Below are 26,468 nucleotides of genomic sequence, written 5' to 3' on the forward strand. Positions count from 1 at the left end.
TGTGTGTGGTACTGGGAATCGAACTCAGTACCTCACACTTGCCAGGAAGGTGCTGTGCTGCTGAGCTATCTCCCCAGCATAAACTATATATTTTTTTAAACCCAGAAATTTCACATATCTAAAATCCATGAAGCCAGGTGTGGTGGCTCATGCCTGTTATCCCAGCACTTGGGAGGCTGAGACAGGAAGACTGCTGTGAGTTCGAGTCCAGCCTAGGCTACACAGTGAGTTCAAGGCTAGCCTGAACTATACACAGCAAGACCCTGTCTCAGAAAACAAGAAAAAAACCCTGAGACTTTGAGAGAGTGCCTTCTTAGAGGCCCTCCACACCACCCAGTCCATCCTCTCCTACATTAGCCTATTTTTCTCACACATTAGACATAACTCTAACAATTTTGCTCCCCCACCCCCCAACACATGTTAGAGTAAAAGCAATAAATTATGGATGAATGAGGTCTCCTGAAGTCAGACACACCGCCATTACGAGTAAGAGGCAGCTGTCACCTGATGGCTGACATTGATAGCAAAATCAGAAAACAACCACAAAAGGCAGATGTAAAATTCACATAGCTTAGCATCTAAGGATATTTTACTTTAAAAGAGATAGGTCTTTCCATTTTAAGAATCTGAAGGCAGCCATGTATTTGTAGAATTTCTAACAGTTAAAACATTTCCTGATGCTGTGAATTCATCTAGGCATGGGTAAAGTAAGGTAGTATTGTATATTGCAGGTACCTATGGAGTAAAATGCAGTTTAGAAAGAAGTCTAAGCCAAATTATTCAGTTAAAATATTTTGATGCTTCTAGGGTCAAGCTCCATGCTTGGGAGAAATTTACTCACATATCCGTTAGTTCCCTAATGACTCTAAATAAATATCATATATTTTCAACTATACTAATATATTCTATACTTAATACAAATAGATTATTGACGGATTTAATTGATAGTTTCGTAATTACCCTCAAGTATTTGCTGAATAAATGACTTTAAAGTTCATGCTTTTTCTTTAACAGTTAATGTACTATATGTAAGAATTTCTGCTTTGTATGGGCTGGTAGTATGACCACAAATATGAGTAAGTGCCAAAGAAAATTACATCGAATGCCTCCAGTAACCAGGGGCTCAGAAACTGCAAGCAAGTTCCTGAGTGTTTTTATCCTACTGCTTTCCGGAAGAACTATTGTTAGGTTACTGCCCCAAAGACAGCTACTTAGAAGCATGAAATTAGTAGTTGGCCCGGTGGCATATGTCTATAATCCCAGCATCCTGGTAGGGGGAGGCAGAAGGATCACAAGTTCAAGCCCAACCTGGGAAATTTAGTAAGCCCATCAAATGAATAAATGAATGAATAAATAAGGCTGGGACGCAGCAGCTCTGCGGAAGGCCCTGAGCTTAAAGGCATGGGGGGAAAAGTTAGATCTCAGATCAAGCTTATCTACTCCCTATTCCCATGTATCTACTCTCACTAAATATAACCTAGTGGATTCTACCCACCTACCTTACCCTAGAGCAGTGATGGTGAACCCGTTAGATACGAGCGCCCAAACTGCACTCAAAATTCACTTATTATCCCAAAAGGCCAACACTGCAATTAAACCTGAATACTGAGGCTTTAGTTTAGAAAAAAACAACTCATACATTAAAATCTTTTGTCTTAAAAGAAAAACAACATGGTACCATAGCTTCACTACCACTAGAGTCTATCTACCCTATTACATTATGGAAAGTGAGAAATATCATTTCAAGGCATTTTAAAACATTATTTTTTTACAACTTGAAGCAAAAGTCACCTATTTGACTAAACACCCAGTCCACTGGTGCTGGATTGTTTATAAAGGTAAATGGACGCAATTTGAGAGCATACTCATAAGTGAAATAAATCAGACCCACATGTGTAAACATTGTACTGTCTCCCTCGTGTGAGAAGCTGAAAGAGTAAAAAGATATGATATAAAGATATGAATATAAAGATATGATATACTTGATTTATAATAAATATATAAATTTAATAAATATTATATATTTATTAAATTAATTAATATTATATATTTAATAAACATATAAATTTATATTGATTTATATAAATATATAAATATAAATCAATATATAAAAAGATATGCTATAAAATGATATAAAATATACACTGGATTCTGAAGAATTAGTCCCTTCAAGAAGATAAAATATATAAAATATATATAAGATCCAAAGTGTACAATAGACATTGTAAAATGAGAAGAAACTGTTCAAAAGAAAAGAGAAACTGGGATAGGGGAAAGGTGAAAAGACGGAAAAAGGAAAAAAAAAATATATATATATACACAAGATAGTTAAGATAGTTATACAGCTAGTTCCTTTTAGCTTATGGAAAAGAAAAATTTGTGCTAATATTGTTTAGACAATATTTCTTGCCTACACCTTGTACTCTGAATAACTATCATGAAGATAACAATATGCAATGTACTAACTATTGTTACGATCCTATTAGCCATTTTGAAACTGTTTTATTGGTATTTTTACCTTTTTCTTTCTCTCTTTAAAATAAGGAAAAAAGAAAGAAGATTTGAGCTCAAAAAAAGTGCGTATGGTATGATTCCGTTTTGTAAGTATTTTAAGTACAGGGAGAAATAATCTTATTTTCATAAATATTTGTAATAAATTTTTTAAAAAAGAAAAAGTCAGTATTTAAAAGAATCACACTGGGGCTGGGGATTTAGCTCAGCGGCAAAAGCGCCTGCCTGGCAAGCGCAAGGTCGTGAGTTCGGTTCCCTGTACCGGAGAAAAACAAAAACAAAAACAAAAAAAAAAGAATCACACTGTAACACTGCCTATATAATTCAAAATCCTAAAGTGAGAAAAAATATAAGCTGCCTCTGATTCCTCTTTTTTTAAAAATCATTGATCTTACAAATTCAGTGCTTCTCTAAACTGAAGTTTTGGAACCAATCTGTGCTCTACTGATGAAACATTTCAACAATGAAAAGGTTACATTTTATTTGTATAATCAGACATGTTAATCTTTCTATAAATTCATAGATACAGTGTTAAAATGTTATCACAGAAACATGGAAATTAACAGTAAATTCTAGTGACAAAAGATTGTATTTTTTCATTATTTTTACATGACATAACATATGAGTATGTTTGTTCACTTGAGTTAATAAACCTTTCAGAGCCAAGGGGCCTCTGAGGCTCCTGAAGGAAGGAACCAGACACACGGGCAAACATTACCCGCAGCCTGGCCTCTGCCTTGAGCGGAGAACCTAGAAGACAATGTGTCATTGTGCTGGTGAGTGCTGGCTTTCAAACAGGCTTCTAGTTGTGTAAAGCACGAGCCAATCATGTCATTACTTAAAGACACCTGCAGCTAACAAATGCAACCTGAAAATGTTAGCAGGAAGGCCTCAAGGAAAAGACTGGTTTATTCCGGCCCACAGTGCATGCATCTGGAACCAAGCCGCTGGAACAGTAGTTTTCTACCAACCAGGTGCGCCATACTTGTTAGGTACAGACTGCCTGAACCTACAAAGAGGCCCACTTAAAACCTCCAAAAATCACCCATTCTCTGGCACATTACCAGGTGAGCTCCAACCCAACCTTGGAGAGGACACTCAGAAGGGATTCTGTGTTAATGAGAAATCTAACAACCTGAAAATACTTCTGCAAAACATTTTCTCAGACCGTTTCCATCTATCAATTTATGGACATTCTCCTGCTCTAAAGTACATGCATAATTCCTAACTTGATTTTCCCGTGCCCTGGGTCTTAATTTCACTATTTTGTAGGATCCTTTTCTTGAGTCCAAAGCACGTATTTTTCAGAAAGGAGCCTGAAAAAAATCTCAAAAGTTTACTCAAAGCTGGGGAGCTCTTAAAAAGTACAGGTTGCAGGACCTACTAGAGACAGACCTATAGAATTTGAACCCTTACTGAGATGTGCGTGCGTGTGCGTGTGCGTGTGTGTGTGTGTGTGTGTGTGTAGTAAGGTTCTGTACGTGATTCTGATGTGTGGCCAGTGGTGGAAGCTATTGAGGGCTTTGGGAATATTTACTAGTCAGTGATAATTGAGTATCCAGTAAATTGTCTCCCCAAACAGAGGAAAGCATAGGAGGATTTAAAGTAAGGTACTGTTCCCGGTACCAGAGAAAAACAAACAAACAAAAAAGTAAGGTACTATACTAAGCAGCTCTATCTAGCTGGTAATCATCTATCTATTTAAAACATAATGAAGTAAGTAAACTAAAAAAGTAAACTTGAATTCTGAGGTTTTAGAAGTAAACTAAAGTAACTAAACTAAAGTAAAAAAAAAATAAATAAAGGAAGTTAAAAAAAAAAAAACCCTAGGTTTGCTTATGCTGTCCTTAATTTGTTTCTTACTTTTAAATAGCCTCATGGGTTTTGTATCTCTGCCCCAGTGCCACAAAATCCATGCACTTTACACACAAAGACTAATTCAAGTTCTCATTGTAAGCTTCTTACATGCAACTCAAGTAAGTTATGTTGAGACTTTAAACCTTCATCCAATTGGATACAGAAAACCAAAAGACAAGATGTAAAAAACTAATGACTTGATAACAACAAAGGCGGGGTTATTTAGTTTAGAATATACCTCCTGGAACCCCTTAACAGTTCCTAAGGACATCTCGCAAATAGCCACCCAGAACAAGAGAGGGATCCATTCAAGATGATACCATGTCAAAGGTAAAGGACAAAAACTTCTATAGGATTTTTGGATTTTCATTTAAAACATCTAAATATTTAATAAAATAAACCTGACAGCAGCAATTCAGTTTGGGGTGATCGCTCAGTACAGTCTAGGTAGGCACAATTAGAATGAGAATAATGACTATTTGCAAGTAAGAAAGCATCACTTAAACCAAAATTTCCAGATCTGAAGTTCGAACTGGTCCTTCAAATATTTGCCTTTTCTTTGAAGGATGTAAGTTCTGGTGAAAATGTTCATGCCAGGAGCTCAGAGAATTGACTCATGACCTCTTAATCCAGTCTTTAAGAAGGTACAGTATATAATCTACCAGTGTCTAAGACTGGATACATTCAATTTTAGGAAACCACTCATCTTAGTTGTCCTCGCTTATCTGTAGAGGACGTATTCCAAGACCCCCAGTGGTTGCCCGAAATCTTGGACAGTACCAAACCTTACATAGAGTATGTTTTTTCCTACTCATAGATACCTACGGTAAATTTATATATCAGGCGCATCTCACAATTACCAACAATAACTCAGGATAAACTATGCCAACTGTAACAATATCCTGCAATAAAAGTCATGTGAACATGGGCTCTCTCAACTGCCATGGGATGGGTAGCATAGGGATGATTAACATCTCAGGTGGTATGCAGCAGGACTGCAAGAGATTTCATTACACTACTCAAAATGGCAATTTAAAACTTGTTTATTTCTCCAATTTCCCCATTAATACTTTCAGACAGCAGCTGATGGTGGGTCACAGAGACTGTGGAAAACAAAACCACAGGGGTAAAGGAGACCCCTGTATCTCATACCCAGTAGAGTTCAGTGTTTATGACCATCTTAACCAATTGTATTTAGAAGTAATTTATACATAGAAATGTCACAGTAAGAGCACCATTGTTTTGAGGGTTATAATGACTGTTTTCTCTGTTAGGTGAAATTTTGCCTTCGCAGGGTAAGTAAAGCAGTAGGAAGAAAGCATGAAGCTACACAGCTTTTTATTACTAAGGATCCCCCGCCAATTCATCCTTACAACTCTGCTCTGTCCGAGAAGAAAGATTCTTCGGGACGGTTCAGTCCACACAATATTCTTCTCTGACTCTACTTTGTATTGCGGATTGCTGATATTTTTGACAGTTAAAACCATGGTTTGAGAAAGGAATTTCCCTCCAGTATGACTCTAAGTGTCCAAAGAAGGAGCTACACTTAAATGGCAAAATATGGATACGATGGCTGCACACACCTTAAGTTCATGTTCAAGGGCTGTCTCCTGCACTGACTAGACATGGGGTATTAGAAAAGTAACAAAGCCTCAGTCCAGATGGTTTTGAAGGGTGAAAAATTTAGATGCACACCATGAGAAAATGGAAACTGTATCATGTTAGAAATAAATACGCAATCTTTTCACTAATCTAGAAATGGCAACACCCAAAATGAAATCTACCTTTAGAATGTCAATGTTATATTTATTAATATATATATTTTATGATACTATTCTAAAGCCTAAGTCTGGTGACTGAGAAAACAATTCACAATAATTCTCTCTCATTGTCCAACAGAGTAGCTACAAGTCACATCCATAGTAACAATTAAGCATTTCAAATGCTGCTAGTGTAACTGAGGGATGGGATTTTATTTTTTCCTGCAATTATTTTAAATTCAAACTTAAAAATTGATACTTGATTCAGTTACTTGAAAATTTAAGTATGTTTAGAAAAATCTGCACATGTGAAACTGTAGGAGGAGGCTAGGGCATGACAATGTGGCTGGGGCAGCTGGCCACGACCTAGCAACTGAAGAGACTTATTACCAGAGATGCAGAACAGCAGCACCCCAGCCTGACATGGGATCAAGCCAAGTCCTGCATCTGTACCAATCTTCTGCTACAAGAACATGCCGAACCTGGCACCTGATATCAGTCTCCTAGCATGAGTTCAAGTGGGACCACCTGGATCAACTATCAAAGAGGCCATAAAAGAACTTTGCAGCCACTGCCCTCTTGCTATCACAATGGTCTGTTTGCAGGACATCTCTTTTATCTTTCAAAGTACTCTTTTCCCTGAGTACTTCTTTTGTGCTTTTCCTTTTTCTATTCTTTTTCTTGTTTCAGCCCTAAAACAGTAACCTTTTACATCCACCAGCTGTCCTGAACAATTCATTGATCGGGACAAATAAGAACTTGGAAAACACTGCCGGTCCCTACCTCACCTGATAAATTGCATTTTGCATTATAAATTTTATGAACTCTAAACACAGATCAACGATCTTAGATGAATTTTATGTCCAAATTTAGATGTGCTGATGATATAAAACATACACTGGATTCTGAAGAATTAGTCCCTCCAAGAAGATAAAATATATAATTTTTATGCTGATTACATGTAGATTAAGTAAAAATTAAGATTTCAAATTTTAAAAATATTTAATGTGGATACTGAAGAACTTAGAATGATGTACATGTTATATATTACATTTCCATTGGGCATTTCTAGACCAATTACTAGTTTATAAAACACACAGGGGAAAGAATTTCTGTGGACATACATGGGAAACTGTTATGAAAAAGCCACAGTATCGTATATTTATAACTCAGTAAAAATGCAGGTAGTCATATGTATTCACAAACAAGTGACAAAATAGTTCCTATTTTTATACAAAGAAACACATATGTAAATCACATAGGTTTCTACCTAGCCTGCCTCTTCGTTGAAAGTAGCTCAAGCTTTGTGATTCACCAAGGCTTCTACTGCAGCGTTTCACACACACTGTGCCATCAATGAGTATCTGTGGATTTTTCTTTTAGCTTTTTCGATGTGGGGAATTCTGTCCAGGGATTTGCACATGTGAAGCACTGCTCTACCACTGAGCTAGAGCCCCTATTTAAAAAGTTGGTAAAATTATATTAAAAATTGTGAATTGGTAATTCAAATTTGCATACCAAAACAGGCACAGCCACTGCTGTGATTTCCATCATTACCACAGCCAAATAATTTCATACCACATACTTAGAATTCAGTGGTCTCACAGAGTGAAAGCCCATGAAGACCCAGGAGCAATGCAAACACTGGGGACCAGAGGCTCAGTACTTAAGCAGAAAGCTGAACTGGCGCGCCTTCGTAGGAGTTTTTGTTGCTGTTGTCAGGATTGTTGTTCATTCTGGTACACAGGCCTTTAATTCCCTTCATCTGCTCTGGCCAGACACATCACCACTCCCTTCCTCAGCTTGACATGTCTTTTCCCTTCATCCTGCCAACCCATCTTCTCCGTCAAAGACCTCTTAAAAATCATGCTTGTACCATGAAACCTCCCTTAAGCAAATAAAGGAGAATCATTATTTTCCTCACCCAACTACACCTTGGTATAAAATAATTTTGCACTCCCAGATCAGAAGTGCATGGAGAGCACTAAATATGTACCTACATGAATGGAGCTTTAATGCTTCATAGCCTGCTTGCAGTATTACCTCTATTCTCGCCTATATTGCTGTGAATCTGTCTACTTTAACAATCCTCCATGAATAGCCTTCCCCCTGCCCCCAGTACTGGGGATTGAGCCCACTGAGTTATATCCCCAGCTCTTTTTTGTATGTATGTATGTATGTACATACATACAAAACTTCTGCCAATGTGTAATTTTTGAGACAGGATCTTGGTAATTTTCTAAGTTGTCCAGGCTGGGATCAAGCTTTTGATTCTTTTGCTTCAGGCTCCCAGAATGTGAGGGTTCCCAGCATGCATTGCTACACTGAGATGAGTATGTAAGAGTATATAAGAAGGTGTAGGTGTAAAGCTTAGGGCCTATTGTTTTATTATGACAAGTTAGTTGCACCTGTGTTTTACTTCCTTATGCGATGATTAATCATGTGCCATTACTGTTAATTTCAACTGGAACACTCTGGGGTCATCATTGTCATGTTCTGGCAATCCATGGAAGTTACTACAACTTCCAAAAACTTCTTGACGTAACGGTGGGCAGGAGGCACTTGAAGAATCTGATTCAATTAGCCTGACTGATAGAGTTTGGATTGGCATAAAAACAAAGAATTCATACTTTCATAAAAACAAAGAATTCATACTATCATAAATTCACCTAAGACAAGCAGACATCTTCTCTTAGAGGAGCTTGTGCAAGTATACATGACCATGGAAAGCACCCTGCTCTCCCCAGGGGGTAGAAGAAAAGATGGAACAACTGATAATGCCTATGTGTCACTGGCATTTTTCTGTGTACATACAAAAACAGCAGCTGACAGAGAGCATCTTGAACTTGTTTGTTAAGAAATATCATCTTTGGGACCCTTCACTATGCCTTGGTTTTCCATGAAAATTACACTACATTTTCCTTGGAGGTTGTCATGTGTGAAGAGTGGTTAGACAACTTAGACAAACTGATATTACATCACTCTCCAAGGTAAACCAGTAGACTATGCAGCATCCATAAGATCCTTCTTTGACATTTAAATGGTTCAGCGTTGTCTTGCCATCAAATTTGTTATTTTTTGAACATCAAAACCAATCCAACAAAAATAACCACTACAACAGAAAACTTCTGCCAATGTGTAAGTTGGAATACCCATAAGATTCACATAACAGGGGTGGTGCATGGCAACTGTAGTGTCTTTGTATCATTTGGGTGCATTAAATCAAGTATCACAAGATAACACCACTACTAACTTTTACCCACAACACAAATATTATATTTTTAAAACCTTTTTTTTTTTTGAACTAGAAATTTCAAAATCTCATTCCTCGTTATTTTTTTTCTTCAGGCCCCAGCTACATCACCATATGTTTTTAAAAAATCATACTTTAAGATGAAATTTAGGCTGGGTCCAGGAAAGTTACTAAATAAACCCTGGCAATTCGACCTCAGATGAGTGGCTTGAATCTGCTTCTTCCTCTCCATTTCCCCCACTACTACTTTACTCCCAGTCCCTGCCATCTCTTTTCTGGCCACCCTGGCAATGACTCTCTGTCCCGCCATTCTCAGCCAAGACTCCTAGACCAGGCTGGGATATGATCATTCTGCTCCCTCCTTAAAGACGGGGCTGCCCAGTGGTTTCAGGGTGAAGCCAGGAACTTCGGCAGGGCCTCCAAAGCTCTGGGTCATCATCTGTCCCAGCTTGCCTTTGCATACCATCTGTCATTCTCCCTCAGGGGCCCTGGGATCCCATGTGCCCGTGTGGAACCACTCAGGACCTTTTCCACTGCCTTACAATTGTTCACACTCTTCCTTCTGTCCTCTCCCCTCTGCTCTGTAGTATTCTTCAGGTTTCAAATGTCACAAATTCTGTGAACTATTTCTTAGCCTCTTTCCTCCCACTTAAAATGATGACTCATTTCCTTCTTTGCCTATTTAGGTCAGTATCCCTATGTCCTAGCACAAGGCCTGGCATAGGTAAAATAATTCTTCAATTGGTATTTTGGTTCTCTATGTAATTTCCCCACATCTCTTTTGACCACATAAAAGCTGCCTTTAATTGTCAAGCACATACGTACACATGGCAGGAGCTGAGCCTGCTGACTCACTGTGGACTCCATCTACCACAGTGCTCTAGACATGTAAGCATTTAATAATTGATAAGAAGGGAAAGGAAGACTGTTGATTGCCTCTCAGGCATTTCCTGAAGCTTATTCAGGCATATTGAACTTAGGAGAATGATTTGATCACATGCACCTCAGTCACTGTGATAAAATCTTTGGATTCAGAATGCTTTTTTTTTTTTTTCTAGTAGAGCAATGCGTTTTTCCAAACAAACATGCAACAGCAGCATCCTCCACATGGAAAAAAGACCTTGAACAGTCCATAAAGAACTAGCTCAGTAGATCTCACAAAGTGCAGCTGCCTTCCAATTTGGCAAAAGTGGTTGGGAGGTTTAAAAGGAAAGTTGAATTAAATCCATGCAATTTAAATGACATTTAGGCAAATGTAGGAGTAAGTTAACATCTGTACTGAGCACAATTGTTGAATGGCCAACTGATTGAAAACAAACAAAAAACTATCTTGGAAATACTGTGAGTTGGCTGATAATTACATTCATAAAGATTGTTTCATTCTAACTTCAATTTGAATTTTATGAACATGTCTGTCCAGAGCTTTGTGAGAACAATGATGAAGTTTAGGTTGTTAAAAGTCTGAAAAAAAAAAATTAGGTGAGGGGTTAAGAGACAGGATATTTTACAGGTGAGTTTAGATCCTGCATTGATGTTTAGAATAAAAGAGAAAGAACCAAAAACAAAAAACAAAAAAAACCCCCAAAAAACCACTGATTATTGCTTGCTAGGTGCTGATCCACAGATGGGAAAAATGCTAGTTAAGTCTGGCAATAAAAATCTCACACCCAGTCACCTAATCCAACATTTTACAGATTACTAACAAGATCTGATGTGCCCTGGAATGTACAAAGGAGTATAAAAATGAAAAGATCCTTAGACCAGGAGTGACTTAAGTAAAACACCATTACACAATAATGTCACCACTGACACAATATGTACAAGGAGTAGAGGAAGTAGGTCCACCACAGAAGACTTCACCCAAGGTGACACTTAAATTCATCGGTGGGACGGGAGTTCTGCCCACATCCAAAAAACTCATGCTTTGGGTGTAATCCATGTAAAGTTAATGGAAAATGCTATCACATACACTGTTGTGTATACTGATTGACACTTTGCTACATTAGCAGTTACTACACACAGCTTGGAATCTGGAAGGAGGGTATTCATTCTATCTTGGATGGTTCCAGATGGTTTACTTCCTGAGATCCAGAAACCTCTCACTAAAATGTCCTCACATCAAGACATTCCAAAGAGATGCCTGGATTCTTCATTTTCTGCTCATATTTTGTTGGCAATGAGCCATAAACTCACAGGGAGATTTAGGCAAGTATTAATTCAGTAAATTAATAATAATGGCTACTGAGCAATTAATATAATGAGTACACTAACCACTTCATACATATTAACTCATTCCATCATTATGGTTCTATGCGTAGACATAGATATTTATTTATAGAGATACATAGGTATGTGTACCATACATATAAAATTCATACCATATATAATTTCTTTATATATACATATTAATGAATCTAGTGGTCATAAATTCAGAAAAAAGAGTGACAATACTGTAAAGCATAATTTCCCCACCAAGTAGAAAAAAAGCTAAGACTATGAAGAGCTTTGGCCAGCTCAGTGACAGAGGAGGAACTTGTATACATGAGCCCCTGGGTTTTATCCTCACCACTGGGGGGAAAAAAGTGAACCATAACCATTTTGCCTCCCAGTGTGGGTACTGAGCTTCTGCTTACACCAGAACACAATGAAGAACTGGGTTTGCATAACAGGTCTTCCTTTCTCTCTTCTATGCCATATGACTAGTGTTGCATCATTTCCCTCCGCAGCAAGGCTCAGGAAGAGTGTGATTCACTTCTGTTTTCAACAAGAAAAAATAAAAGTAAATAACTCAAACGGGATGCTACTCCTAGCTGACTCTTGGACTTTGTTAACTTTCCACTTGAGTGGAGGAGATGGCAACTTGGGCTTGGGCTCAAGCTCTAAGCTCTGGTGACTTTGCCAGCTCTAGCAGCATCAGGCAATTAGGTAAATCTCTTGGCATCAATTTAACTCCATCCGTAAAGAACATCTTAGACCTCTCTCTCTCGTGTGTGGAAACTTCATGAAAACATGGAGCTGATCAACTCAACTGGGTAGTCCCTTTATTTTTCATTACAAAACACAGCTCAATCTGACACATTGAAATGGGGAGAGCTGTCCTAGGAACAGTACCAATAACTGATCTCTATCCTTTTCCCGGAGCCCACAGAGTATTTTCATTCTCCTGGCCCAAGAAGTGACAGTCTCTTAGTCACTCCCTAAAACAAAAGCCTTGTCTGGCAGAACAATATGATATTTAATGAGCTCATTGGGCCAGTTTGGTGGTTGTTATTTTGTGCATGAGTGACACTTGAGAATTGTTGAGTGGGTCTTCCACTGTTAGAGTGTGCACATTTCACGGTACTTATAGCCTCTGCCTGAGCTCATTTACTGTATTAACCACATAATTATTAGCTTCTTAACCACTAGGAAACTTTTCCTCAATTTCAGCATCCTACCCTGTCAAATCTAGGTTCTTTAAATCACACCAGCATAAAATATATAGAGTAATAGATGTTATTCCTTTTACCTTAAATTGTTTCTCATACTACAATAATATTCCTATACCATCTTTGGCCAATGATCATGACTAATACTCTAAAGTAAATCATTTGGCATTTAGATTACGGACTATGGGTCAGAGAATGAGTCTTTTTCTGCATCCCACAGACCTCTTAAGCCTAAAAAAATGGTTTGAATATCTATCCTCAAGAGAAGGAATTTGGATGATGACTTTTGATAGGTTCCTTGCCCAGTCCCAAACATGACTTCCTCTTATCCTTCCCACATGGGTGAACGAGGGACGCACCAATCAACATCTAACGTGTCATTGAGCCCGCCCCTCAAGCTCCGCCTCTAGCCAGAGTCCTCATACATCCCTGGCCTCCTTTGTTTGCCCCAGAGGAGCCCTGTGCTGCATGCAGTCCCCTCCTCTCCTGGTTCGGAGTAAAGGCCTTCTTCCCCCTTTGTTTGTTTCTTCTTCTGCACCAAACACCTAACACTTCCAGTTTATGACGGTATTTTAATTATTTCTTGTGCTTGCAACCATCAGCAGCAAAAGCACTCATGCAGTCCTTGCTTATGGAGGCCATACTCAAGCTGACACACAATTATAAGAGTGGAGGCGAAAGTCAACACTGAAAGCTGTGGGAAGGACTGGACCAATGATGGTGAGCCTTTTAGAGCTTGCAGTGACACACACAGAGCCCGCTGTGGCGCATGTGCCGCAGGTTCACCACCACTGGATTAGACCATTCTGAAAGGCAGTGGAGTTTTCAGTGCTACAGTGGGAGATGAGGTGGTGGGGGCTTACATCCACATGTGGGTGATGTTATTTGGGTAGGGAATCGACAATTTTAAGGACTGATGCAGATAAGCAACAATACAAGTTTAGAAGGAACTCTAGTTTCTTGCTTGGGACTGACTGAGTGAAATTCAGCATTTTTGATAAGAAATCAGAGCTCAATGAGGGACCTGGAGAAAGAGATGAAGTCATAGCTCCACCATGCTGGTTCCTATTTAGGAGACCTAAATATCAATACAGGGAATTAACAGGGAAACTTTAGACTTCGGGGCCAATGAGTGATATTAATATGTGAATAGCAGTTCACGAATATATGAACAATTATTACTTCATGCGGTTGAGTACTGCTCATATTTTAAGTATAGATTTATATAGATCTCTTTTTTACTTGACACTCTTCTCCTTAAGTTTATGAACTGGGTTTGTAGTTAATTTTAACTCATCACAAGCTGGGCACCGCCAGCATGGTGGCACATACCGGTAATCCTAGCACTTGCGAGGCTGAGGCAGGAGGAGCACTGCAAGTTTGAGGCCAGCCTACGGTACACAGTGACTTAAGGCCAGCCTGAACTACACAGCAAGACCCTGTCTCAAAAACAAATAAAGTCATCCCAGAATATTAAAATTCTGTTTTATTTTTTCTGCTATCTACACAAACTGTGTCCAAAGGCCGGAAGTAGGGAGTCAGTCAGAATTTCTCTTATTTTCAGGATGAAGAATTCTCACCATTCGTTCCCCCAGCAACCTGACTGCAGTTGCAAGCTTGCACCGAAGGCCAAGAAGGCTCTGAGCAGAGGACAAGGGGTGTGGGAATGGCTCTTGCCAGGCTGCTAAGAAGGACAGAGGCTCTGGAATCAGAAGCTGCTCTGAATCTAGGCACCATCACTTACTGATGCATGTCCTTATGGAAGTCTCTATTTATTAGTCTTCTGTTATTTATCTGTGAGATGACATCTACCTCAACAGGATTTGATTGAGTTTAAATGACATAGTACTGAGCACTGTGGCTACAACATAGCAATCCTTCATAAATGATATCGATTTCTGACTATGAATCCAATGCAAGGAGTAGCTTAGACAGGCTTCGGACAAGTAAGATGAGTGAATGATAAAGCATTTTCAAGTTAATAGATACGTCTAAGCAACAAGACTAAAATATAAACCTCACTGGAGAATACTGATATGACCATGGAAATACATGAAAACAGGAAAATATTTTATCCTTTTGGTATTTAAGGGAAATATGGAAGGCATTTCATCCACTACTCTCAGATAGTATTAAACAAATAAATATTTATTAATTTGTAAAACATATTTCAGTAATTTAGTACTATATTATTTTGCTTGTTGTGTCTTCCAGCAGATAGGCTGGCCAATTTCAATGGGCCCAAGTGTCTGATCTAATAATATTTTTCTATAATTTGTTTTTTAAAAGTAAATAAAAGGATTCAATTTCTTTTTGAGTGGGCATAACCAAGAAAACATCACATAATGCTTGTTCTGCTGAAACTGGAGGCAGAAAGACACAAGCTTTTTATTTTGAGTACTCTTTGACACATACCAGTGTAGGAAAACTTGGTGAGAAGTACATGTCAATGAAATTCTCCTCCTACCTGAGGTTCATCAGTGTCATGTACAGGAAGTATGCTCATATCTTATAAAAAAGGGTGAGAGGCAGGAGCATTTAATGTCTACCCACAGTCCAGGTTTGGACCCTAGCTCAAACAGTTCCTTCATCTTTCCCCATGTGTAAAATTGTGTCACGGTGATGATCAGAGGAAATGATGCATATAAAGTATTTGTGTTGGCTCTTGACACTTGTAGGGCTTATAAGTATAAGCTACTCTTACTGACTTTAGCGCAGTGCTATCACCAGGTAGCAAATAATTAATACATCTACCACTGTAGAGATGGCAGTCACTATTGGTTGCCTATTCTTCTTTAGTTAAAAAAAAAAATCTATTTTATCAGCAAGAAGATGGAGGCCCCTTATCTCATACAAGGGGAGTCTCGCCCAGGGGCAGGGTATGAATCATGATTCATCTAAGGTGACTTAGCAATTCCATTCAACCTTGCCAGTGACTTGTCTAAAGGGAGACTCGGGACCCAATTCCAATCAGAGGCACACAAGAGGAAGTTTTTTTTTTTGTGGGGGTGGTCATTTGAATCTTCTTGTGAGAAGAAAGCTCCAAGCTGGACCTCCCTTCTTCCTGACTTTGAAGTGAAACAAGAGCATTTGTAATCAAGGTGGTTGTCTCGGGATCATAGTGATGAGTCTAAAGATGAGATGGTCTAGACTATAGAGGTCTAAACCCATATGGAACTTCCATCTTTAGGCTCTACATTGAGAAAACTAATTAAAAGTCTATTCTTTCAGGCTTTATGAAGTTATTCTATTATTTGTAACAAAAACATCCTAAAATGACACACATTTCAAAGTACTAGCTGATAGAAATATGCCTTTTGTATTAATCATAATATCAAACCTGTGAACATCTCCACCCACCCTTCCTTCCTCCCTCCCTCCCTCCCTTTCTTCTCTTTTGAGACATGGTCTCACTAGTAGCCCAGGCTGGCCTCAAACTCTTGATTCTTCTGGCCCAGGCTCCTGAGTGCTGGGATTACAGGTATGTGCCACCATGCCTTGAACAGCATACTGTATTTCTGTATTGTGATTATCAACAGGAGTAGTTTAGAAAGTCATTGATCTTCAGACTCCTGCTTCAGCTGTCTCTCCTTCCCTCCCTTCTTTCCTTCTTTGTTTTCGTAAAGTAGTTCACTAATGATAGATGGTCTGACTTGCATTTTATGGCCTCTGTCCCTCTAAGAAAGTATGGCTAGCTAACAAAATGGATAACAAGAGAAGAAAGAGAAGATAAATAAAATGGATTTGGGGATATTTATAATTCGCTAGAATTCTTCATTTGCTATCATAATTTTGATCTTTCCTAAAGTTCAAGCATTTTAATATATTAGTTAAAAAGGAATTAGTTCACCCTGCCAGATGAAAATGGGCCAGGTTTTTGAGCACTTTCAAAACTGGTATCTCAATCAATATATACAAGCCCTAGCCTTCCCACAATGACAGCACCAAAGGCTTATCAGTAAATGTACTCCAAATCATCAGGCAAGACACAAACGCATCTCTGATTTTTCTATTTTCTTGCAGCCATAGATACGACTTTCAGTCAAACAAACAGAAAAGGAACAGTCTGCCTTTACTTTCCACCAGAAGGGATAGTGAAAATAGGCTTCAAGGTCCACCATCCAATGATGAGGAAACTGAAATGAAACCCTCAGTTTGTGGACCCGCAAGTCCCCTAAGGAAGTTGAAATTCTTATTTAAAAAGTAGATTAATTTTGGGAAGGTTAAAATAGTAAAGTGTTACTCTAGCTAAGACCATGTTGTCATTCAACCCAAGACCTCATTTCTAGGGGAGACTCATTTAAAATGTGATTTTCAGAAACTACAATTTGAAAACTAGACTTTGCAAAAGTAGCACACTGAAATTTGTCCTCTTACTAACTGCTTGCAATTTGCTAAGTTCATAGGCAAGCTATTCACCTGGAGCAACTTTTTACTTTATTTTATTTTTTGTCTTTTTGAGATAGGGTCTCATTATGCAGTTCAGGCTGGCCTCAAACTTGCAAGGATCCTCCTGCCTCAGCTTCCTGAGTGCTGAGATTACAGGCATGAGCCACCACACCCGGCTTGGAGCAACTTTTAAAAAAACTCATGTAACGCTGGCACAGAGCTGTCTACCTCACTGTATATAGGCATGAAGTGAATCATAGAACAAACCAATGTTTCAGAGTTTTAATAACCTATTGTATCCCTATGACCTTTTTATATTTCAACATGATTTAATTGAAACATGGTATCCACCAAAACTAGGAGAGTGAGTATCTTTACTAATATGCACATTTACTTAAAAAACTACCAGAATGCCAGCAATTTCCATAAATGCTATATATCAACGGTAGGAAAAAAAGTCTGTCTCCAGACATAAGAAAACTGCCACATGAGACTGGAGACAACGCTGGTCTAATTCAATGAGTTAGACACACTGACACTTTACTGTAAGAAATAACCACAAAAAGAACCTGATAGGCTGCATAGGGCGACAACTTTTTTTTTGTTCAGGTTACTTGGAAACAAGCTATTCCAAGAGTCTAACCAAACATAAGATGCCACGTCTGAGATCCAGCCACTACTCATCAGTCAAGTTCAGTAATGTAGGATTAAACCTCCTTCAATCTGGCTTTAATGGTGTAGGAGAAAAAACTGACAAATAAATCTCAATTTTCAGTGGAAGTGTTCAAAACCCTTCATATTCATCAACAAGAGGCAAAGGGTCAGGTTTGTTCCTTTCTCTTGAGGAAGTAAGAAGAGACAGTCAAGGTCACAAAGAGAAAAATGACAGGAAAATAGGGAAGAAAAACACAATCTTGTATTTGCTCAGTTGAAGCATTTTATTGATTTGACTCTTTCTTACGTAACAAACCATTTTATTGACTGGCCAAATCCCTCCTGCATGAATATAACAATCAAATGGAATTTTACTGAAGTATTGCCCTAGTTAATCTAATACCTTATTCTTTCCATGGCTGCCAAAATACATATTTACTTCTTTAAGACTAAACTCAAAGAAGTCAGCCTACTGTTACTGAAGACTAGGAAAACATTTAATAGAAATTTAATTATATATTTCCATAATGTTGTACTTATGGCATTAACTGAGAAATCCTGGAATTTGAGGGCTGTCTTCTATTGCTAAACTACTTTATACTTTGTAATTGATTAAGAACAGCAGAAGCAGTTAGAGTTGTATATCAAATTAGGGTTGCTAAAAGCACTTAATGCAGATTTGAATGCCTTCTCAAAAAAGATTTCAACTCCCTTAAATTGATACGACAACAAATTCTTATAGCAGCATAAAAAGTATTAACCCAAATGTTATGGCTTTGGCTTAAATTTCCATCTGCAGCTCATCAAATGACTGAACAGTGGAAAGGAATTAAACCAAATCAGACTCATTGCAGAGTCTGAAATGCTGGCAGAATATAAACTTTCACTGCCTAGCATCTGGAGTTTTGGGGAACTAACATGTAAATGCCTGTGTACTTGTATATTCCATGAAAAAGAAAATGTAGGATTACAGGTATCTGATGGTTAAAGTTAACTTATGGAAATTCATAATTCATTTTGCTTCTTGCATGTACGCACACACCCTTTCCCTTTCACTGTCCCCAAATCTGCTGCAGTATGAAAGAACCTCTCTACATGAAGAATAACTGGCTCTAAATTTGTTTAATATGTACTTTTATTTTAGGTGGTACCAGGGATTAGACCCAGGGCCTTTGAACTGAGCTATATCCCCTATTCTTCTTATTTTTTTATTTTGAGACAGGGTCTTACTAAATCACCAAGTTGCCCAGGCTAGGCTGGAACTTGCAATGCTGGGATTACAGGTGTGCCTACTACTCTGGCTCTACATATGAAACGTTGATGAACATGATAACACACTAGGCACAGTGGCATGCGCCTGTAGTACCAGCTACTCAGCAGGTTAAGGTGGGAGGGTCGCTTGAACCCAGGAGATAGAGACTAGCCTGGACAACATAGCAAAACCTCCTGTCAAAAAGCAACAACAAGCATCTCCCAAAACAAAATACGGCAAGTCCTCTTCACATTTGTCTCATGTAAAGAATATCTATCTGAAATGCATACAGCCTCACCTACTAGACTCAAAACTTATATTTTTTAAAAAAATCTTTCACTATCCTTCTAGGAGAAATACTTAAAAGTGTTCTTATAGAACTTTGCCTCCAAAAATTAGGCTTCTGATTATTCTCTGACTCACTGAAAGTATAAATCCATACAAAGCCAACAGAATCTATTAAAGACATCCTCCCAGTAAATTTCCTAGCATCTGCATTGTGTTTAGCACATCATCAGATAACTCTTCCTAGGTTCTCCAAGCCCTGGGAACTTCTTCACTAATGTACTTGTATCCTGAGTCCAATAGGGAAGGGAAGCTCTTAGGGCCTTTACGTAGTATCCAGACATGCAGCTCCTACAGCATGTGTCTTGTGCTCGGTTGATGCTCAATAAACAATCACTGAGGAGCGTTTGCCTTGCATTTCTGACACCACTGAATATAAGGCGTGGTGGTACAAAAGCCAAGAAAAACTAATGCTCAGGTAGTAACGTTTGCAGTGCAATCTAGCATTGAAAAGTATAGCACTGAGCATTCTCTCCTTCATGCAATCAGTAGTTCTACAATGGAGCAATATTTCAATGAACATGATGAATGGGATCTATCACGTGAGAGAGATTAGTAAAAACAAAAACTGAGATTAAGCTCTATTCTATTTTGTAACCTTTTGGGTTGCCAGGACGTAGCTGCTTGCTAAACCTTCTGCACCGGGGTACCGTGCACCGAGTGGATGGGTCCCAGAAGGTGCAACACTGTGAAACTCATAAATATTTAAATGCTTAAGAAAGAAGGCTTATTGTTGGGGTCCACATAAATGCAGAGAATCTTAGTACATATATAAGAGATGTACTCACTTGTGTATATCGTAAGTGATAAAAATCTTTACATGTAAAAGTCCTATTCTAAAGCAAAGACTGTAGATTAAGAACATTATTTGTTCGTTTAAATCTGAACTGAAACCTCACAAGATAGACTTCATGTTTCATATGGGTATTTCCTATCATAGAAAGTGAATTTAGGAAGAATTAATTCTTATCCTTACTTAGGTGCATTTAAAAAGAAGTTAGTGTGTTTATTTTATTTTATTTTTTTTTTGGTTTTTCTCCGGTACCGGGAACCGAACTCACGACCTTGCGCTTGCCAAGCAGGTGCTTTTGCCGCTGAGCTAAATCCCCAGCCCCAAGTTAGTGTGTTTATAATCAATGCACCTCACTCATCAAATGAGGTGATGCAGTTAGAGCCGCCAATCAAAACCCTAGGTGCTAAATAAATTTAAGGTTTGGTACCAGCAACAGAACCTGCACAGAAAGCTTATAGGTGGGTCTCTCAACCTACAGAACAATCTCCGTACATGTCGGTAAAATATCATTTCTCATTGGCCTAAACTCACATCAGATCCCAGCTCATTCTGAATCTCATATCAGGCTCAAAAATGTAGGCATTACTGGTAAGATAATCAGGACATTTGTAACCTGTTCAATTCCTTGAACTGTACCCAAAAGTAAATGCATGAGTCATGAGTATTAAAATGTGTTGAAACATGTGTTAAAGAGAATATTTGCTCATTCTATCTGTTGAAACATCTAAATATTGGCAACTTTCTCAAATATTCTGAGCTGTTCCCAGATTATAAGACTACTCACGATATCTCTCCTTCTTTCCCATTGCTGTTTGCCTGTCTGATCAGTATTTCAATCTTTTTTTGGCAATTTTACCAAAGCAGCATGTAAAAGCAGGCAAAGAAGGGGAAATTCAATCATGTTCTGCTACCACTTTTGTAGATGGTTTTACGGAGGAGTAGGCCACAGCTATCAGGTAATATGAGTTTCCTGAATAGATTTCCATTATCCCTGGAAATATTCTCCCTACTCTCGTTGCTAATGAAAATTAGCAGTGTTCTACTGTTTCCTGAACAGAAATATCACCCATCAGAGAAACTTCAGCAATGTAAGAAAACTACCGCCCTAAAAGAAGCAAAGATCATGCATGCATTTTTATTTTCTGTATTAAGTGATGCCATTTATTTATTTATATTTTTAATTGTGGGGGAGCGGTGCTGGGGATTGAATCCAGGGCCTGGCATGTGCTAGGCAAGTACCTTACCACTGAGCTACATGCCAACCCTGAAGCCATTTAAATTATATATTTACATACCCCCTTTAAAACGAAGAAAACAGCCAGGCATGGTGGTGCACACCTGTCATCGCAGCACTTGGGAGGCTGAGGCAAGAGGATATCCACAAGTTTGAGATGAGCCTGGGCTACACAGTGAGTTCAACGCCAACCTGATCTACATAGTAAGACCCTGTCTCAAAACAAACAAACAAACAAACAAAAAACACCTAGCATAAAAATCAACGTAAAACATTCCTTCCTCTAACAGAAGAAGAAATGTGGTAACTTGCACCTGTCCTGCTATTCTGTGAATGGGTTTACTCAAAAGACCATGGGGTCGGGGGCAGAACTGCCAGTACAGTACTTGCAGTAATGATGAGAAGGCTTGTGAACACCTAGGAACTTCAGAGGCCTGTGCTAAGGGCATGGTGATTTTCAGACAGAGAAGGATGGGGCCTGAGGCTTAGAGGTACCCAGGAAGGAGAATGAGTGGGGGAGGCTAAGAACTGGCACCAGCAGCCAATAAAAATCGAAGTACTCCTAGAGGACTAAATTCCTAGCAGTGTTGTAGAGCCTTTTGTCCTTTGGGTGATTATAAAAACAATGCAATTATTAGTTGGGTTAGGGGAGGGACTTATGCCACCTACTAGCATCCTGGCTTTGAGCAAACAATTTTCTCAAGCCTCCTTTTTTTCCATTTGTCAAATATAATATGTGACTTCACAGGGCCATTGGAAAGAGTAAAGGTAATAAACGGAGTGGTCATGTGGCCCCCTTTACCCAGGGCAGTCCTGTTGACACTCAGCATTCCAACATAATTATTAAATTTCACTCTCAAAAGTGTCCTAGTTTGGCCAAATAATTACTGTACGTGCTTGCCCATGTATCAGTGACCCATGTTTGACACAGAGAGGCAGCTACTATGTATTATTGTAGGACTGTGTGTATATTTGAATAACAAAGGAATAAAATCTGTGATTTGCCTCAGATTCCTTGACCCCTTTCTGATGAGAACACATGGATAGTGATTTGGATTTTGTTTCTCATGAGGGCTGTAAAGTATGTTAGCAAAAGAGGCATGGTGACCAGAGAGAAGATGTGAGCTACAAGGACAGAACAGAATCTCCCCATGCTGAATGCCCACCTGCAAAACTGCTGGGTCCTTCTGCTATGAAAAGGACTGAAGTGTGCTGAGGTGCAGCTCAGCAGCAGAGCCTGTAGCATGGACAAGACCTTGGTTCCATCCCTTGTACTACAAAAAATAAGAACAACTAAAAGGAGGGAGGTGAGTGTGTCTGCAGTTGAGCTGGCTATGCATAAGCATCAGCAAGTACTGCTCTGTAGCCAGCCCAAGGTGTTCTCCATTCCCACTTGCCCATGATTTTCTCTGGCCTCAGAGCTAACCTCATATCAACCAGCATTTCTATGCTGGATCGATACAGTATTGCCCTTATGAACAGAACTTAACTTACTACAACGTGCCTGAAAAATGTGAAATCTGGTTTTCCCAATGGATGCAAGCTTTTTCTGGAGCATCATTAGACATGTTACAATGCATATGAATCTCTTCCTACAGCAGTGAGTTCTTTCAGTTTTCCCAGGGCAATCCATTTGTGAATGGAATTTTAAATCCTGAAAGAGTTAATGGGTATGCCAAAGTTTTCCTCAAGGGTGTGGCAAGATTTACCAAATGTTTCAAAAAGAGCACGTGCTGCCCTAGAAGAGCAAGGTGTTGAATGGATTCTGATTGAATCTTCATTTATTGGACCCATTCATTCTCACCGGGCACCACGGGTGGAAGAAATACAAGGAAGCCATTTAGAGCTCTCAGATTGATGTGGGAGGCTCACAGTCCCACAATGCATGCCCTCCTTCCCTGTGAAATATCTCGGAACTACCCACTCTTAATTTTTTTTCTGTAGCAAGTCTGAGAGGCCAAGGTGACTTTCTGCCACCTAGAAGATTCACAGGCCAAATCCCATGCTACTAGAAGGCATGCACTTCGTAGCTGAGGTAAAAACGGGGTAAAGTTGAAAAAGTAAATTTGTAAAAAATAAAATGGACCAAAGTAAGCAATTAATTCTGGCAGGTACCCGCAGAGTTCCTTTCTCCAGGGGTGTAGCAAGTGTTGACTACTCATAATATAATCCACTGAGATTGCCAAGGCTAAGGGAAGAAACGGTCTAAGTTTGGTTTAAAAGGGAGGGGAGCATTAGAATACATTCCTTTTATTTTTATATTTATTGAACATTTGCAACGTGGTATATACTATGCTAAATGCGTTCTATCTTAATATCTCTTAATACCTCCTATGAGGTATATGTTATTTTTGCTTCCATTTTATAGACAAGAAATTTGACATACAGTAGTTCATTAATTACCCAAGGCCACGCAACTGCAGGAGCTAGAGATCACAACCAAGTCCATCTGGCCCTCCAACTTGTGTGTCCTAGGCAAGGGCTTGCCATATTAGGGGGCCAACAGGCCCAGATGTGGCCACAGATCAGCAAAATGCTGAGGAGGGGAGCAGATTAAGCAGGACTGGAAGAGAAAACCAAGCTGAGAGGATGGAGAGAAGCACAAAGAGGGTACTGATTGGTACGCGTGACTCTTAGACGGAAGAGGGAGCTGGAGAGCAGCGTTCGACCATTAGAAGACCCCTGAGTATTCCAGGTCAAAAGGAGAGGGGCTTGGGTGGCCATGGCCACGGGCACCAAGGGGCAGCAGCTGCAAGCCTCACTGATGCTGGAGATCTGGCTAAGAGTGGGGAAGGAGCAACACGGCGGGTGCTCAAGAGGGAGGAAAAGCGCTCCCAGAGGAGGTCTGCCAAGAAGACTGTAGTATCTCCAGACATCAAGGCCATTTTAATTCCCACCTCCATTCAACTGAAAGGGCACAGGATGGGCGTGCCAAGAAGAGGAGAGTGTCAAAAAGAACACAGAACAGAAAGCTAATACATCGCTCCAGGCACTGACTGACTTATTTATTTGGCTTGTTAATTCTCCAGAGGAGACAAAGATGTATGAAACTACATTTACCCCAAAATAAGCTTTTTAAAAAATAAATAAATAAAACCTTCACCTGGAAATGCATCTGAAATCACCTTTCCTCTTACTACCACCTAGCAAAGCAGTCAGCCATAATTATGGTTTGTTTTATTGCTTTTTAATTGTTGCACTTCTGTAAATAAGCACCACCATATCATTAAGGAGTTGGTTCCCCATTCCAGTATGTGGACAGGAGCCTCACCTCCAACCCGTGCGCCTAGGCATGAGCGCGCAGGCGCAATGAGCTGTGTGCTTGTAGTGCATCCTCTCAGCCAAGGTTACAGAGTAGGTTGAACCCCGAGGCTTCTGTTTTCTACTGTGTCTTCCACACAGACTCCTTTCTCTCTTCTAAAGATTCGTAAAACTTAGCTATGAGAGCTATGCTAGGTTGTAAGCAAGTAAGTGTTGTAACAAGCTTTACGACCATAAGAATAAGGCATATTTCCTATTCTTTGAAGAAAGTGCTAAAAAACATTCTGGTCCCTAAAGTAACCTGGAGCCAGGCAACATCACTCTTCCGAAATAAAGAATTAAAATAGAGGGCAGAAATTGTGTATAGGTGTTTAACCTTTGCTGAAGAATTCAGAACTGGATCACAGATCCTCTGCACGTGGAGACGCACAGTTATTTGGAACCATTTCATGGTGTGTGTGGAGGGAGGGGGAGAGGAGTTTAGGGAGGATGGAGATAATACATACTTTGTCTAGACATTTGAAACCAGACAAGAGAGAGATTTTAAAAGAAATCCCACTTGCTCAATATCATCACAATATAGTTTTCCACCTCACGAGGCCACAATAAAAACTGATGGAAGAATATCATCTGGAATAATCAAATTGTGATGAAAAAACCATGCATACTGATGTCAAACTCACAAGTGAGTTCTTTTCAGCAAGAAAACTGTTCCATAAGGCACCCTGTTTGTCAAATTCTTTTCATTAACCAAAGAGTAGGTAGACAAAGGAAGAGTCATCCTTGAGTGTGAAGTATACAAATAATGCATCCAAGTGAAATGATTTATGGCTATAACAAATAAAGGAATGCTGTCTGGGGAAGAGTATTACTCTCAAAGCACTTCCTACTTGGTATGAAAACAGCTTCAACAAGGCCCATGCTGCTACAGTGGTGCAAAATGATCTGGAAAAAATGGTTTTTATGGATATCATTTAGAGATGCATATCCCTCAATACCTTCCCATTCAAAGTACTTTGGCTTTTTTCTTAAAGCAATTACAACCCAGGTTTTTCTGTTCAGGTTTTGTTTACATAAGAATAATCTTGGCCCCAGGTCATGTGTTTAGGAGATAATTGCCACCTCTTTGAGCACAGGTAGATTCATCAGTATATACATAATGAAATATCAAATTTTCTTTGAAAACATTTTAAATTTAAAGCAATTAAGGATCTGCAATACCTGCTGGTCTTTTACCCTAAAGCAAGTACAAAGGCTGCTGGTGAAATAGAGAAGACTTTGTTTTTAAAGCGTCCAGAAAAACAGAAGGCATCAGTGATCACCTGAAGGCCTCATTTTAATTTGATCCTGGATTCAGGATGACTTAGATGTTGTCTTTTTGAGACAGCGTACTACACTGCTAAAATCTTTATGTAGGTCACAAAAAAGAACTTTAGAAGCCATAATATTCTGATGGTCTATTGAATGATTAGGGTCAGAACCTCACTTGTTTACCTTTCAGAAAAGCAAGTTATTTGGACTAGAGCAGACATCAGGGTTTTTCAAAATGCAAATATCAAATAGCATTCTTAACGTCATCCACATAGACAAGGGAGAGATTTACCAAGTAAACTGCAGATGCCTCTGTATAAAAAAGATGAGTCTTAGGTTCAGAACTATTAAGTACTTTTCTCTTTTCAGACAATACTCTACTAAAACAATTATGAAGTACTCTAAAACCCTGCCACACCC

General features: G+C 39.0%; 1 protein-coding gene across 5 annotated transcripts in view; it reads right to left on the reverse strand.

The window, feature by feature from the left end:
• The window catches only part of Fry (furry homolog (Drosophila)), a 341,220-nt gene that overhangs the window by 237,597 nt on the left and 77,155 nt on the right, over positions 1–26,468 (reverse strand). The window lies entirely within an intron of this gene.

This window comes from Chinchilla lanigera, unplaced genomic scaffold (assembly GCF_000276665.1).
Source record: "Chinchilla lanigera isolate Chin_1 unplaced genomic scaffold, ChiLan1.0 scaffold00030, whole genome shotgun sequence".
Lineage (NCBI taxonomy): Eukaryota > Metazoa > Chordata > Mammalia > Rodentia > Chinchillidae > Chinchilla > Chinchilla lanigera.